This window comes from Pan paniscus, chromosome 4 (assembly GCF_029289425.2).
Source record: "Pan paniscus chromosome 4, NHGRI_mPanPan1-v2.0_pri, whole genome shotgun sequence".
Taxonomy (NCBI): Eukaryota; Metazoa; Chordata; class Mammalia; order Primates; family Hominidae; genus Pan; species Pan paniscus.
The window spans coordinates 47,945,921-47,963,853 of NC_073253.2; the positions used below are offsets into that span (position 1 = coordinate 47,945,921).

A 17,933-nucleotide genomic window follows, 5' to 3' on the forward strand; every position below is an offset into this window, starting at 1 on the left:
TATAAATTCGATAATACATTGTTATTTTTGTCTTTGTGCTATCCACTGTCATCGATATAAATTTAAAAACTAGAAGATAAACTTTCATATTTATTCACACATTTACCATTTCCTTCTGTCTTTATTTCTTATCATAGAACTGCTATTAAGGCTATTTGATCAATTTTTAAAATTTAAGATATTCTATTTTCCAGTTCCAGAATATGCATTTGGTTTTTTGGCATGTCCATTACTCACCTGAAAATACCCAATCCCCCATATATTATCCTGCCAATTGCCTTAATGTTCTTTTCTCCTAATTCCAATAATTGGGTCATCTATAAGCCTATACGATCACCCTTTTCCAGGTCTTTGTATGTTTCATATATTTTATAATATTCTAGACACTGTAAGGTAATAGTCAGAAATTCAGTATAATTTTTACTCATTTGGTTTGCGGGTTTTTTTCCAGACAGGGTCTCAGTCACCCAGGCTGAAGTGCACTGGCACAACCTCAGCTCACTGCAGCCTCAACCTCCCAGGTTCAAGTAATCCCCAACCTCAGTCTCCCAAATAGTTGGGACTACAGGCATGCACCACCACCACAGTCAGCAGTTTTTTATTTTTTGTGGAGACAGGGTCCCACTATGTTGCCCAGGCTGGTCTTGAACTCCTGGGCTAAAGCAATCCTCCTGCTTCCACCTCTCAAAGTGCTAGGATTACAGGCATAAGCCACCACGCCCCACTATAATATTGTTTTAAGTGTTATTTCCCAGGGAGTGTAAGGTCCTTCTACTTCTCCCAGGATAAAGGCTGGAAATTCAGATTTCTAGTAGAGTCCATTTGAGCTGGCAGCAGCTTTAATTAGACTCAATTCATCTGTAATCAGCCCAAATCCCAACCTCCCCATCACCGACCCACAGTCACCTTTTCGATCTTGTCAAATCTGAGGTAGTAGAAGCTTGGGTTGCAGTTTCAAATATTTTTTTGGTTCAGTTTACCTTCAGATTCAAGTCCAACAGCGTCCCAAATTCCAAGCACTCCTTGAATTTGCAGGACTACATGATTTCTTTATGCTTTCAATCCTCTCCTCTCCTGCGACTTCTTGGCAAAATGTAACAGGGAAAGACAGACCCAAGCATCATGCTTAATTATTTGATTTTTGCCTTTGAGGCTCTGTCAGAGTCCCACATCTTCCCTAAAGCCCACACTGTCATTCAAGGATCCTAATTCTTGAATGCCTTTATCCTATCCCTTCAATGTCTCTCCATATTATCCGCCTATACTGATACCAGGCACCTGCCCCCAGGCGGGCAAACTGCCACATTCACCTACACAGAACTCTTGTTATTTCTGAAATTCAGATTACTAAGGCTTCCTTGAGTCCACCAATTTTTGCTAGCCCTATTTTATAAAGTGTAGATCAAGGTTGAAGAATCTGTGGAATCCTCTTCCATCTCAGTGTAGCAGGACTGATGTAACTTAGGAAACAAGAGAGCCTCAATTTTTTTTCAACAGAAAAAGTCGTTCATTCCACAATTAGAAATATGACTACAAATGCAAACATCTCAGACAGAATTAACCATGAAAAACTGACATTAGACCATTCTATAATCTGAAGGAAAAGGTGGGAGAGAATGAGGAAAGAAAACAGCTCAATATAGGCTCGTAACAATACTTGGAAAAGGTGAAACTGCATAAAATAAAGACTGGAAGTCTGTGGGTAAATTTCACCTGTTCCTAGCATAGAGTTGACTTGGCTATTTTCAACAATAGGTCAATAAAAGGTGTGCAAAAAGACATTTGTGACAATACAGATCACAAATATGTATATTCACAAAGCTGTTGCTTAATATGACAGGGAAATTAAATCATGACATTGTTTCAAACCTAGAAATAGCTTTCTCATATAATCTTTCTTTTTTGGGGTGAGACAGTCTCATTCTGTCACCCAGGCTGGAGTACAGTGGTGCGATCTCAGCTCACTGCAACCTCTGCCTCCCGGGTTCAAGCAATTATCATGCTTCAGCCTCCACAGTAGCTGGGATTACAAGTGTATGCCACTACATATAGTTAATTTCTGTATTTTTAATGGAGATGGGGGCTTCACCATGTTGGCCAGATGGTCTCAAACTCCTGGCCTCAAGTGATCCAAGCACCTCAGCTTCCCAAAGTGCTGGGATTATAGGTGTAAGCCACTGTGCCCAGCCTCTCATACAGTCTTGACTGGATTCTAAACTCTTCCCCATAAGATACGATCCTGTAGCAGGATTAATTTCCCCACAGGTATTCCACCACTTCACTTCCTCATGTTTATGTCTATGCCAGAGTACTTCCCAATCACCTTTGTTTCTCCTAGTAACTTGTAACAACTTCTTTTCCTCCATGAATTCATTATGCATGACTTAGGGAGCCCTAAATGGAAACAGAAAAAGGCAGTCAAATTAACTAGAAAGAACCCTAATTATGATGGGGAATATTAAGTCTATCCTTACAAAGAGAAACAGGCTAAAATACTCTAAACTGATTGTGACCACACACAGCAATATGCTATACCAAGCAGGTGTATTTTGTCTCTCATCTTAAAAAAGAATCTCTCCTGAAACCACATCTCTCTCTACAGCTACCAACCCATTACTCTGCTGCCTTTTACAGAAAAATTCCTCAAACAAGTTGTCCACATGCACTGACTTCAATTATTCTATCAAGTGTTCCTAAATCCACTCCAATCACACTTTTGTCCCCATCATTTCAAGAAAAACGGTTCTTAAAACATCTAAATTCAATAGACAATCTGGCCGGGCGCAGTGGCCCACACCTGTAATCCCAGCACTGGGGGAGACCAAAGCAGGTGGATCACTTGAAGCCAAGAGTTCACAACCAGCCTGGCCAACATGGTGAAAGCCCGTTTCTACTAAAAATGCAAAAATTAGCCAGGCGTGATGCCGGGCACCTGTAATTCCAGCTATTCGGGAGGCTGAGGCAAGAGAATTGCTTGAACCTGGGAGGCGGAGGTTGCAGTGAGCCGAGATTGCGCCACTGTACTACAGCCTGGGTGACACAGTGAGACTCCATTGCAAAAATTAAAAAATATGGCTGGATGTGGTGACTCACGCATGTAATCCCAGCACTTTGGGAGGCCGAGGCAGGCAGATCACTTGAGGTCAGGAATTTGAGACCAGCCTGGCCAACATAGTGAAATCCTGTCTCTACCAATAATACAAAAATCAGCTGGGCATCGTGGCACATGCCTGTAATCCCAGCTATTCGAGAGGCTGAGGCAGGGGAATTGCTTGAACCCAGGAGGCAAAGGTTGCAGTGAGCCAAGATCACACCACTGCAATCCAGGTCAACAGAGCGAGACTCCACCTCAAATATAAATAACTAAATAAAATAAATTCAATAGACAATCTAAATTCACTTCTCCCCCTTGCTTTCTTAGTAGCATCGCTTCCCCTTACTTTACGAGATTTCTTCATTTAGCTTCCATCACACCACACATCCTCCTAGTTTTGTTCCTATACCACTGGTCAAACCTCAGTTTCCTTTGCAAGTTGCTCCTCTTTATGTCAACCTCTTAACACATTCCTAATGATACAAAGAACATCTATCTTGGCTTTCTTTTCTATATATACTCACACCTTTGGTGATCATCCAGTTTCAATTCCCGAACTATTATCTACCTTTTAAATACTAAGTACTCTAATGACTGCTGTCTTAGTTTGGGTTCTCCCAAAAGCAATGGCTGAGGTAAGAACCCGAGTAAAAGCAGTCTGTCTAGAGAATGACCTACAGGAGCAGGAAGAGTTAAGACGGGGATGGAAGAAAAGCCAACATAAGGAGTAGTAACTATCAATGTCATCCCTAAAGATAACAGGGGATCAATCTACTTAAACCTCCCAAGAAGCATATAGATGGTCTCTGAAAATTCTCTCCAGATAGGATGAGACGTGAGCTTTTATCCATCCAGTATGATACAGGAGCAGCACTGCCTCTATAGCCTTTACCTCTGCCTCACTACCAACCTATGCTTGCTTTCTAATAATCAAAGGTCACAGGACAAATAAGAAGTCTTAGATGCAAAGTTTAATAGCATTTGCATAACATCAATGGTTCTCAATGAGTGTAAGGACACCTCAGCAGGTCCACAAATGTCAAAGCTCCACATCATAATAAGTCCACTGTCAATATACCTATTGAGAAAACACTTACATACATATGGATTTTTGTTTTTGCTGCAATAAAACTCCATGGCCCAAGGGTACTCTCAAGTAGCTGGGACTACATGTGTGCACCACCACATCAGGGTTATTTTTTTAGTTTTTATTTTGTAGAGATGGAGTTTTGCTATGTTGCCCAGGCTGGTCTCAAACTCCTGGCCTCAAGCAATCCCCCAGCCTCAGCCTCCCAAAGTGCTGGAATTACAAGCATGAGTCACAGCGCCTGGCCTCAGCCCACTTTTACGTATTAGCACAAGAGATTCCAAACTGATTCCCTAATTCTATTTAGTCAGCACCTAATTTTTTTCCTTAAAATCATTTATTTTACTATCTCCCTTTCCTTTAAAAACCTAAAAAACATTTCTTAATCCCCAAACCTCCTTAATCTATTCCCAATTTGCCTTTATACAACTTTACTACTGAGTCAAATCCTTTGTTCAGGTGAGGCCTTTTGCCTTACTACTGACTCCTCATTCCACCTACCCAATTCAAGACACTAATTACTTCTTCGGTTCTTTAAGTGGTATTTTAAGTGAAAGTGACTATAAATAAAATGTTTTTATGCAGTGTGTCTACTGCCCTAGAAACTGAACCAGACCTGTTGAAAAGCATGACCTGATTTGAGAATCCTAGATGTGAGTGCCAGAGTGCATGAAATTCCACCATTGTTATTTCTTCTGGTCCCTCTTCATACATCCTCTATTAAAATGCAAATTAATCTGGAAGAGACAAGGCCCTAATTTCTTTTTTTTAATTTATTTTATTATTTTATTTTTATTATACTTTAAGTTCTAGGGTACATGTGCCCAACGTGCAAGTTTGTTACATATGTATACATGTGCCATGTTGGTGTGCTGCACCCATTAACTCGTCATTTACATTGGGTATATCTCCTAATGCTTTCCCTCCCCGCTCCCCCCACCCCACAACAGGCCCCAGTGTGTGATGTTCCCCTTCCTGTGTCCAAGTGTTCTCACTGTTCAATTCCCACCTATGACATGTGGTGTTTGGTTTTTTGTTCTTGGGGTAGTTTGCTGAGAATGTTGGTTTCCAGCTTCATCCATGTTCCTAGAAAGGACATGAATTCATTCTTTTTTATGGCTGCATAGTATTCCATGGTGTATATGTGGCAAGGCCCTAATTTCTTAAGGTGAATTTCTTTATAAGTTTATTCTTTCCCCTAAACTGAACAGAAGGAACAGAAATAAAAGAACCAAAAGGAAACCGAAAAAAACGTAGGAATTGGCAAAACAATGAGAGGTCAGGTTGAAGTTCTCATTTTCCTTGGGGTTAATTTAGGCTGGGAATGATTAGGAACACCAAAAACCTTCCAAAGTAAGCTAGATCACTCTCAACACCTTATTACAGCAGGATTTTCAAAGGTTAATTATTACCGCTTATAAGTAAAGCTTTAAAAAACCACCACTTGATGACAATCTTATCTTTAAAAAGTTTCACTTTTTGTAGCATTCAGATCTATTTTAGGAATAAAATCCATAATCCTGTAAAACTATCCCAAACATCCCTTAAGGCTGAAGATTTATTTTGTAAGTGAAATAGTATAACAGATATGGAGAGGAAAAGAAGAAAAACAAAAATTTAAGCTTCTACTTAACCAAACATTATTTTCAAAGTACTTAATTTTAAGTAACAAATATTCTTTAAATTTTTCTGTAGAAACTATGGGGTGCTTAGTGCCAAGTTCATTCACATACATGGCACTCCCCATCTCTCTAAGGTACTTTATGCATGTTGAAATATAATCAAAGGTCACAGGACAAATAAGAAGTCTTAGATGCAAAGTTTAATAGCATTTGCGTAACATCAATGGTTCTCAATGAGTGTAAGGACACCGCAGCAGGTCCACAAATGTCAAAGCTCCACATCATAGTAAGTCCACTGTCAATATACCTATTGAGAAAACACTTATATACATATGGATTTTTGTTTTTGCTGCAATAAAACTCCATGGCCCAAGGGTGAGAGACAATCTAATATTTCAATGCTAAGAGTCTGGCAATACTAAGATGGACAATAAATATCCCCCAAAAATGACATAGCAGACCCCCTTGGAATAGCCCCCCAATTCACAATGACTCCCTCCTTTCTCTGAGAAAAGGTTACCACAAATCCATAAAGCACCTCTGTACAAATTTTAAAACTGCAGCCCTTATAGGCATACAGCTTGGCAAGCAGCATGTGGAATAAGCAACCTGCACAATATAGAAGCCCTGTTGTGAGAGCTATTCTCCCTTTTGAAAGGGGTGGCCCTCTAACATCTATTTTGGTACCAGGTAACACTGCCCTCCTAGATGGAGCAGATTGGAAAGGGAACGGGCACCTGACTCAAGCCAGTCAATCATTTGCTCTCTCCCCAGGATATGTAAGTGGGACTGAAAGATAGCAAGTCTGTCCCTGCATTTAGCGGAACTGTAACATCTGAAGCCATAATCTATGGAGCTACCGCCTTCTACCATATGGACATAGAAAGAGAATGCTCATCTGAAGAGAGAAAAATAAAATATAAAATATAAAAGAGTGATGGTTTTGGACTCCTGATGGCCTTCCAGTTATTTGTTCTAATTCTTTTCTGAGACTAACTGCATTCTAGCTGTTGAGTGTCCATAAGAAACTATTACATCCTTATTACCTTATTTTTACTGGTTTCGGTTACTTTCATCCAAGGAGTCTCATTAATATACTTTACTTATACCAAAGCTTTTGAGCTGATATCTGAAAGTTCAAATAAGTGAAAATTCAGATATAAATATGATCCTCCATTATTTTGCAAATCACTCTGTCTCTATCTTTCTACCCATGCTCAAAGGCTCAATACCTACTCTTCTAAAAAGGGAACTTTGTGTTCCAAATTTAGGAAATCTAAACCTGAAAACCTGATGCAATACAGGCTTTGAACACTGAAAAAAAAAAAAAACCAGCATGCACAAACAAGATAAATCTGCAATTGTCACAGTCACTTCTAGACACCTGGTTGCCTTTTTCATTACACCTCAACCAATTTAGATTTATCATCAAAACGACTAGACTTCCTGGGCACAAAAAGGTCAAACTTAAACACTTTGGTAGCAATTCTGGACTAAAATAACAAAAGGAATCAGTCAAATTAATGTTGAATGACCATATTTGGCTTTCTGATGCTAAATACAACAAATACAAATATGACAAATACGTCAGAAAGAAAACAAACATTTGCTGAGTTACTACTAGGTGCTGAACACTGAAGATACAAAGATAAATGGTCCCTGCCTCAAGGAGTTTCTAATTTTAGATAAAACATGATAGCCACCCAGCCCAGTGGCTCACACCTGTAATCCCAGCTGAGGCAGGAGTTGAGGCCAGGAGTTTAAGACCAGCCTGGGCAACACAACAACACCCTGTCTCTAAAAATAAAAATAAAAATAAAATTAGCCAGGCATGCTGGTGTATGTCTGTAGCCCCAGCTACACTTGGGAGGCTGAGGCAGGAGGACTGCTTGAGCCCAGGAGTTCAAGGCCACGATGAGCTATGATTCACGACTGCACTCAACTCTGAGCAAAAGAGCAAGAGCACGTCTTAAAAAGAATATAAAAAGTTACAAATGTGGGGAAAAAGGAGACCAAATAGTCTGGTGGTAAGGGAAAACAGTCAAATAGGACAGAATAGAATATATAAACCAAAGTGTAGAATCTCTCTACATACAGAAAAAAAGTAGTTAGTGTTGCCAGCAGACAAACTTTGGTAGGATAGGCTTTGAAATATATAGGAATGACGTCAGGGTAGTCAGCAGGGGGCTAGAACTTAAAAGCTTTAAATACCATACTAAGTAATATAGACTTTGACTGGTAAGCAGCAGTTTTTAAGACTTAAAAGCAAAGGAGGGACATAGTCTAATTTAAGTTTTAGACAGATCACTCAGTTAGCAATGCAGAGCTAAAAACAATCCTGATACTATTTAGCCAATAATATGACTTATAAAATATGAAGAGTTATAGGGAATGTCCCTATACCATCTCTTTCACTGCTTGGTTTAATAAACAAAAGTCATTAATAATTTAACAGTGTAGTCTTCATACTTCACCAGATTATGTAATTTGATGTAGACAATTAAAATGTCATGCTTTCTTCTGTTGCTGATTCAATTACTTTGGGGCAAGGTAACAAAAGTGAAACCACTCAATATACGAAAACCAGGTCTTTAAAAAGAGGAACATCTGAAGTTTATCATGCTTAATATTAAAAAACAATTAATAGTAATTCCCTAAACAAAAATGGCAAAACAACTAAATCTGATTATTGAAAAATAACAATATATGACCACCTTGGAACAAACAGAACTGAAAAGCTAAGATATTTGAACAATTTAGGAAGCAGTATCTGAAACTACTGTTCCTAGAAAGCTATGTTTATATGTGGTTTTTATTTGTTTTTGCTCCCTGAGGGAGCAGGGGGTGAGTTTTAGAGTGACACAAAATCAACCTGTGTCAATGCAACTAGTTAAAACCTGCATATTTCAACACTTGACAATATAATTTTAATAGAAGGAATTCCCAGATAACAAAAAGCCTACCAATAAATCACTGAAAATTCAAAAACAATATAGCTGAACACAAAAGTAGCTGGCTTTGGAAATAATACTGCTTTACATTTGAGTCTAGATTCCACCATTTATCATTCTGTAATCCTGAACACACTACCTCTTCAATCTCAGATTCTTTATGTTAAAAAACAAAGGGCATAAAAGCTACATTTTCGTTAGCTGTTCTAAGAAACTACGAATGTCCAACACAAAGCCATATTGAGTGGCTTTACTTGTACTACCTTTCCCAAAAGTAACTGAATCAGCAACAGAAAACATAATTATACATAAGTTGAATAAATAATAGTTTTTCCTTTCTATTGAAGATACATAATAGTAACTTGTTTCTTTGAAAATATTTTATATATACTATTCATCCTCACAGGTACTTTTTGTGTTTTCCTGTTTACCTGTTTTATTGGGTGTGGGGTGACCATGGCTTGCTGGCATGCTTGTTCTCACATTAGCATTTTTTTCTTTTTGCTTTATCCTCCCAAAATTGACACATTAGCATTTTTTTAATTGACATATATCACAGTAGCATAAGGTCAATACTAACTCTCATTCACTTATATGCCCTTAAACACGGTATTGCATTATTTTTACTAAAAGAAGGGAAGAGACTTCTCAATCACGATATTTCCCTTCTTATTTGAAACAAAGATTGGCGAAAACAAAGTAGTTGCTTCGTTCATCTACTTATTTATGAATTGAGCTACATAATTTCTCCAAATTTAAAAATAAAAGCAATAGGCCAGGCGCAGTGGCTCACGCCTGTAATCCCAGCACTTTGGGAGGCCGAGGCAGGTGGATCACCTGAGGTCTGGAGTTTTGAGACCAGCCTGACCAACACAGGGAACCCTGTCTCTACTAAAAATACAAAAATTAGCAGGGCATAGTGGCAGGCGCTTGTAGTCCCAGCTACTCGGGAGACTGAGATAGGAGAATTGCTTGAACCCAGGAGGTGGAGGTTGCAGTGAGCCAAGATCGGGCCACTGCACTCCAGCCTGGGCAACGGAGCGAGACATCGTCTCAAATAAATTAATTAATTAAATTAAAATTAAATAAAAGTAATAATCCAAGTAATTCTGCCTACCTTCCTTCTTTACTCAATAAATGTAGGTCTTGTAACTAGTTTGATAGTGATGTCAATTTTCTTTTCCACAGAGCCTCTCAAAGTCTGGTAATTGCACCTTGCTGAATGCTACTCTAGTACTTAAATATATTTTCCATACAAGAGAGGCACTGAACACAAGCCAAATATATCTTATTTGATATTCAGTTGAAGAAACAGTGACTTTTTCTTGAACCTATAGAAAATCCTCACCGTGCCGGACAGAGAATGTATAATGGTCTCCCCATCATGATACCTTCTACTTACACTGACTTTAGAACTTAATCCCTAACCAACAAGATGCCACTATTTTGTAGAATGAGGTTGTGGTAGGTATAACATTTTCCACAAATTCTTTTACACTTCTCCCCTCAAGAGGTGAAATCCTCTTCCCCGTCATTGGAATAAGAGCTGGTCTTGGTGACATGCTTCTTAAAAACAAAATACAACAGAAGTGATGCTACATGACGTCCAAGGCTAGGATAAAAAGGCTAATACAGTTGCCACTTAGGCTTTTGCCCTTTTCCTTTCATCCACTTGCCCTCTGAAACCAGCCACTTGCTGTAAGGAAACTCAAGTCTTACTGAGAAGTCACACGCAGGTGCTCTGGCTCATGGCCCCGGCAACCATCTAACTGCAACCACATAAGAATTTGAGCAAGAACCAACTAGCTAAGCCAAGATGAGCCCCAGACCCATGACAGGTAATAATGATGACTCTTCTTGGTTTATAATATCACTAAGTTTCAGATGGTTTATTTCACAATAAATAATTGGTATAAGGTCTGATTAACCAAAGGCATCTTTGTTGGAAGAAACAATCGTGCATTGCTTGACAGGATGTGTTCTAAGAAATGCACTGTTTGGCAATTTCATCATTGTACAAACATCACAGAGTCTACTTACAGAAACCTAGATGGTATAACCTACTACACATCTAGGCTATATGGTGTAGCCTATTGCCACTAGACTAAGAACATGTACCGCGTGCTGATGTACTGAATGCAGCAGGCAACTGTGACACAATGATAAATATTTGTGTATTTAAACATATCTAAACGTAGAAACAGTGCAGCAAAAATATGGTATGAAAGATAAAAAAAAACTAGTACACCTATTATAAATAGAGCTTGCAGGGCTGGAAATTGCTGTGGGTCAGTGAGTGAGTAGTGAGTGAATGTGAAGGTCTAGGACACTACTGTACACTACTGCAGACTTTATAAACACTTAGGCTATGTAAATTTATTAGAAATTCTTTTCTTTAATAATAAACCTTAGCTTATTATAACGTTATAAACTTTTTCTTTTTAAAAAAATCTTAACTTTTGTAATAACATGGTGTAAAACACAAACACACTGTACAGCTAACCAGAATATTTTTTCTTTTTCTTAGAGATGGGATCTCACTATGTTACCCAGGCTGGACTCAAACTCCTGGGCTCAAGGGATCCTCCCACCTCAGCCTCCTAAGTAGTTGGGACTACCAGGCATACACTACCACGCCCAGATCCTATATCCTTATTTTATATGCTTTTTTCTTCCTATTTAAAAGAAATTTTTTTTAACTTTTTAAACTTTTTGGTTAAAAATGAAAACACAAACACACACATTAGCCTAGGCCTATACAGGGTCAGGATCATTACTATCTGTCTTCCACCTCCATATCTTGTCTGACTGGAAGGTCTTCAGGGGCAACAACACAACTGGAACTGTCATCTCCTATGATAACAATGCCTTCTTCTGGAATACTTCCTGAAGGTCCTGTCATGGAATGATTTACAGTTACCTTTTTTTTTTTTGAGACAGAGTTTCACTCTTGTTGCCCAGGCTGGAGTGCAAGGGTGCGATCTTGGCTCACCGCAGCCTCTGCCTCCTGGGTTCAAGCGATTCTCCTGCCTCAGCCTTCCCAATAGCTGGGATTACAGGCATGCGCCACCATGCCCGGTTAATTTAGTATTTTTAGTAGAGACAGGGTTTCTCCATGTTGGTCAGGCTGATCTCAATCTTCCAACCACAGGTGATCCGCCCACCTTGGCCTCCCAAAATGCTGGGATTACAGGCGTGAGCTACCATGCCCGGCCTACCTTTTTAAATGGAGGAGCACACTCAAAGATAATAAAAGTTATCATATAGTAAATACATAAACTAGTAACAGTTGTTTACTGTCATTGTCAAGTACTGTGTACTGTACATAACTGTACTATACTTTTATACAACTGGCAGTGCAGAAAGTTTGTTTACACAAACATCAACACAACCCCATGAGTCATGTAATACACTATAAAATTATGACAGCTATATCACTAGGGAATAGATATTTTTCAGCTTCATTATAATGTTATGAAACCAACATTGTTTATACAGTCTATCATTGACCAAAATGTCATTATGTGGCACATGACTGTATATTAAACAATTTTACAGAAAATGTTCAACTCTAACATTTCACATGAGAACATATACAGAAAAAGCCTAACATACCTTGTCATAGTAGAGGTTAACTGCACCGTCATTTTATTTGCATGTGATGATGCTTCAAGGGACACTATTTGATCCCATGGATTTATCAAGAGGATACAGGCATGACTAAATATATACAAGATGTCTGGGCTTAATGAGCTTACATTCCAAGAAGGAAAAAACAATAGTAAATGATAAGGAAAATTCAGATTGTGTTATGTGCGATGAACTAAAAACACATTAAGGGGAGAGGAATCAGAGGAAGAGCAATTCAGACAGAGTGAACGAGAGAAATCTCACTGAAGGTTAAATCTGATAAGAATGGGGCCAGGTGCAGTGGTTCACACCTGTAATCCCAGCACTTCGGGAGGCCGAGGTGGGCAAACCACTTGAACTCAGAAGTTCAAGATTAGCCTGACCAACATGGTGAAACCCACCTCTACTAAAAATACAAAAATTAGCCAGGCATGGTAGCACATGCCTGTAGTCCCGGCTACCTGAGAGGCTGAGACAGGAGAATCGCTTGAACCCAGGAGGCAAAGGGTGCAGTGAGCCAAGATCGCCCACTGTACTCCAGCTCGGGCAACAGAGTGAGACTCCGTCTCAAAAAAAAAAAAAAAAAAAAAAAAAATCTGGTAAGAACAGCCTGTCATAGATCTGGAGAAAAGCAATCCAGCCAAAAGAGAAGGTATAAATGCCTGGATGTGGGAACAAACACCAGTGTGACCACCACATAATGAACACAGAAACAATTATGTAAGATGACATCACAGAACCCAAACAGACCGAGTACCCACCTTATAAATCATAATAAGCAGTTTACATTTTAAGCAGTTTACATTTTATTCTAATCACAATGAGAACTCATTAGAGAGTTTTAAACAAGAAGAGTAATATCTAATTTAAGTTTTTAAAAGATTGTTCTGGCCAGGCACAGGAGCTCATGCCTGTAATCCCGGTACTTTGGGAGGCTGAGGGGGGAGGATCACTTGAGGTCAGGAGTTCCAAACCAGCCTGGCCAACATAGTGAAACCCCATCTCTACTAAAAAAAAAAAAAAAAAAATTACACATATACACATACACACACACACACACACACACACACACACAAATTAGCCAGGCGTGGTGGCCCACGCCTGTAGTCCCAGCTACTTGGGAGGCTGAGGCAGAATCGCTTGAACCTGGAAGGCAGAGGTTGTAGTGAGCGGAGATTGTACCACTGCACTCTAGTCTGGGTGACAGAGCAAGACTCCATCTCAAAAAAAAAAAAAAAAAGATTGCTCTGGCTGCTGTATTGAGAAAGAGCTATAGAGAGGCAAGATTAGTGCAAATGTCTGCAGTACCTGAAAATCAATGCTTCTGCACAGGATATGTGTCATACAAATCTTGGCTATCATTATTATTATTGCTGTCATTATACACAGCCCATGTTGTTGCAAGTACATAGTTTTCCTTCCTCTGACAAAGTATATATTCCTTGAGGATAGAATTTCAGTAATCTTATACAAATGAGTATATCAGAATTATCTGAAGATTTTACCAAACTACACTGCCTGTTCTCCAACCAGCAGGATTCTGCCCCAAAAGGCCTGGGACACAGTCAAGGTATGTACATGTTATGAGCTCTCCAGGTGATTCCAATATTGTGCCTTAAAACCACTAGTCAGTGCTATTCCTCTTCTGTATCCTCCTCTGATACAACACCAAATCAATGTGTAACAGATTTCTAGAATTAATGACACATACGTTCAATTATGAAGTAGCTGCTTTGAAGCAAATGTAGTAAGAGATTCACTACTGCTTAATTAGTTATATTTCAGGCCTCAAACAATCAGAGGTATTAACCTTCACCTAAATCCATCTAATACTAGAGTTTCATGGAACCCGACTTTCAACTTGAAAGAAAATAGTCACACCGGCCAGGCGCAGTGGCTCACGCCTGTAATCCCAACACTTTGGGAGGCCGATGCAGGCAGATCACAATGTCAGGAGACCAAGACCATCTTGGCTAACATGGTGAAACCCCGTCTCTACTAAAAATACAAAAAATTAGCCAGGCATGGTGGCAGGCGCCTGTAGGCCCAGCTACTCGGGAAGCTGAGGCAGGAGAATGGCTTTTATATTTAATACTCCAGGAGGCGGAGCTTGCAGTGAGTTGAGATCACACCACTGCACTCCAGCCTGGGCGACAGAGCGAGACTCCATCTCAAAAAAAAAGAAAAAAGAAAAAAAAGAAAATAGTCATACCAAAAACGCAAATCACTTATAAAAAAATAAAATTTGTCTATATTAAAATTTCACTACCAAATACAACTCAGCAGTGGTATCTTCATTTGTAAAGAACAATACATTCTCATTTATTTTCCCTAAGAATTTCATGTAAAGTAGTTTTTTTTGTTTGTTTTTGTTTTGTTTTTGAGATGGAGTTTCGCTCTTGTTGCCCAGGCTGGAGTGCAATGGCACGATCTCAGCTCACTGCAACCTCCACCTCCCGGGTTCAAGCGATTCTCCTGCCTCAGCCTCCGGAGTAGCTGGGATTACAGGCACCTGCCACCATGCCCAGCTAATTGTTTTGTATTTTTAGTAGAGACGGGGTTTCACCATGTTGGCCAGGCTGTCATGTAAAGTTTTTAAAGATCAAAAGTAAACTCTAGATATAGTTGACAGAGTGATAACTTGAGAATTCCATTTGTTTGGTTGTATCCTACCTCAAAGTTGCCAATTTAATATTACTCAGTTAATAGTTTCCAAATAATAACAACCAATGCATATAGGAAACTACTTTAGAAAAGAACAAAAGAATAAAAAAGTAATTTATTCACCTTTATTTGGATGGATCTATGAGAATTATTGTTATGCAATAAAAAGCTATTCTAAAGTAGTTATTTTAATTAATTCTATCAAAAATTTACCTTTTAAAAAGTAATCAATCACATGATGAAACTTCTGTGAATAATGGAATTATGACCTGATACTCAAATGAGACAAATGTATATTTTGTTGTTTTAAAAAATTAATCTCAGGACAGACAGATCATCTGGAAAACAAAAAACCTTTATCTGGTAACTGGAAAAGTTAATATCCTATGAACAACCACTGTAAGAATTACAAATCAAAAGCATTAGACTAAATGAAACAATCCTAATTTTCAAAGTTTTAAATTTTAGAACCATCCTTAATTAGTATTACTAAACCAAACTGTTCATTGATGAACAATATCAGATTTAAAGAGGCTTTAATTAGAAGTGCATAGTTACACAGAGAATATTAGTAATGGAAAAATAATCTTGCCAGTTCAAGTATTACTTGTTTATCTTTCTAACCTCAGGATGAGCCTTATGTTTGAAGAAAATTGTGGGCCCTGATGAAAATTACTAAAAGAGGGGGAAAATAATTTAAGATACTTAACTCCCCAGTATTAAATATAAAAGCAGGAATATGAAACACCTTCATTTATGAAATGTCTAAATATAAATATATCATTATTTAACACACTATATTATAGTAAAAAGCTATGGAGATTTACGCAGAACCATAGTATACAAATTCACTGTTTCTTCTCTCACGTTGCATAAGTCCTAACATTTGGTTTTAGTTATTCCACACCCAAATTACACACACATACACATTTGTAAACCTGTATTTTAAACTATGAAGCCTTATGGATGGATTCTGACATTTTTCTAGTAGCTTAATAGCCAATTTCTCCAATTTCCCAATAAAATTTTCATAGTGGCAATTTATGAAGAAAAGAAGAAATGTTGTAATCAAACACATTTTATATACATTTTGGGACACAAGTCAGGAAGGAAATCACTGACCTATAGAACTTTTGCATTCAAATGTAAAAGCACTCACTCTTGATTCTCTTTATTCAGATATCATCTTTAATATACATTATACATTTACAAATAACAATTGCTCTTCCATCCACATAGCTTTAAAAAATGCGACATAGTCAAGCACTCTAGTAATTACTCTAACAGGCATTTCTTTCAGATATTAACTTAAAATATATACAACTTATAAGAAACCTTACTTGGTTTTACAACAACTCTCTGGTAAAAAATGTCAGACAACTAGCTTTCTGCAGCACCAAAAAGATACAGTACTATGTAAGGCACCTCATTAGTGACTCATCTGTATGCTCCCATGATACCAGCACAGGAATCATGTGAGTCAAATTGACCACTTGCTCTCAAAACCAAAAAGCATCCTCCCCACCAAAGATACCTAAAATTCATCACCACACATTCTCTACCTCAAATGTAAAAGAAGTAGACTACAGAATAAGAGAACTGACAAAAAAAAGTCATCAATAGTCATACTTAGTATTACAAAATATAGCTGGAATTTCCTAATGGAAATAAGTCTAGATGCTCTTTATTAGACTCCCAACCCCCTCAAAAACAGCATTTTCACTAACTTTAACTGCTAGCTAATGTTAACTTACAAGTCCATGGATCAACCACAAATTAAAAACTCCTGCTCTTAATAATTACAATTAATACATATACATTGGCAATACAGATCTACAATCTCTTATCCAAACTCTTCAGGCCAGTAGATGTGTTTCAGAATTGAGAATTTTTCATTTTGGAAAATACTGCTGCAGGGAAGTATAATTTACAAATATTAACTCTGATGGGAAAACGATATAAATAAACACCAATATCAGCCTCACATCACAGTTCAGCGTAAGTCACATTTTATCAACCAAATGAATTAGGGAAAAAAGTTCATGCCCAGGGGTGAGGCTATAGTGCCAGAACACTTGCTTGTGCATAATTAAGGCCACTTGCCCTCTTCAGGTAGCCCTTTTAACTGGGAGCAAAGCGAAGACAGCAAAAAAAGAGAAAAGTTCAATTTTCAGGAATTTCTGAATTTCAGAATTACACAGAAGGAATTGTGGACCTAAAATTGGAATGTTTTAAGAAGGTTTTTAATCAAATGTTTAAAATTTTTCCCTTTTAATGGAAATTAAACACATATGGATAGGGAGGTTTAGGGAATTAAGACAGTCAGTGGTTGTCAAAAGAGTCATTTTGAAAATACATAACATTTTCGTTGTCAAAATGAATAGACTTGCCAAAGGCCAGTGATGGTTAATATCCTGTACCAACTTTCAAATGTCCTCCAGCCATGAAGCTGAAAAAAATTTTATAATTATCTAAGCCTAGAACCTAACTGTAAACATATAAAGACAAAGGGATGGAGTTTTTTTACACACTAGTTTAACAGATTGTAAATTAAGGGAAGATTAAACTTGCTTGAAATTTCCCCAAGTGTTGTCTCTCCACTTCAAAAAATCTTGTCAAGGATAGCAATGCCTCTCTTAATTATAATTTGGTTGTCAATCTGCATGAGTAGCAGTTGCATTCATGAACAGCCTACATCCAAGGGCAAAAGCATCTAATCAGTGATTCTTAACTCTGGCGGCACATGAGAATCATCTATGTCCAGGCCAACACCCTTAACCAATTAAATTAGAATCTCTAGAAGGTAGGACATAGGCATCAGTATTTTCGCTCTGTTTCATTGTTTGTTTTTGAGGTAAAGTTTATGTATAGCAAAATGCAGAGGT

General features: G+C 38.1%; 1 protein-coding gene and 1 non-coding gene across 10 annotated transcripts in view; one reads left to right on the forward strand and one right to left on the reverse strand.

Annotated features, from left to right (window-relative positions):
* ERBIN (erbb2 interacting protein) overlaps positions 1-17,933 on the reverse strand; it is a 151,062-nt gene that overhangs the window by 100,159 nt on the left and 32,970 nt on the right. The gene's annotated exons all lie outside the window — the stretch shown is intronic.
* On the forward strand, positions 17,052-17,188 carry LOC112439976 (small nucleolar RNA SNORA76). The gene has a single exon (XR_003028192.1). It is a non-coding gene; the product is annotated as a small nucleolar RNA SNORA76 (small nucleolar RNA).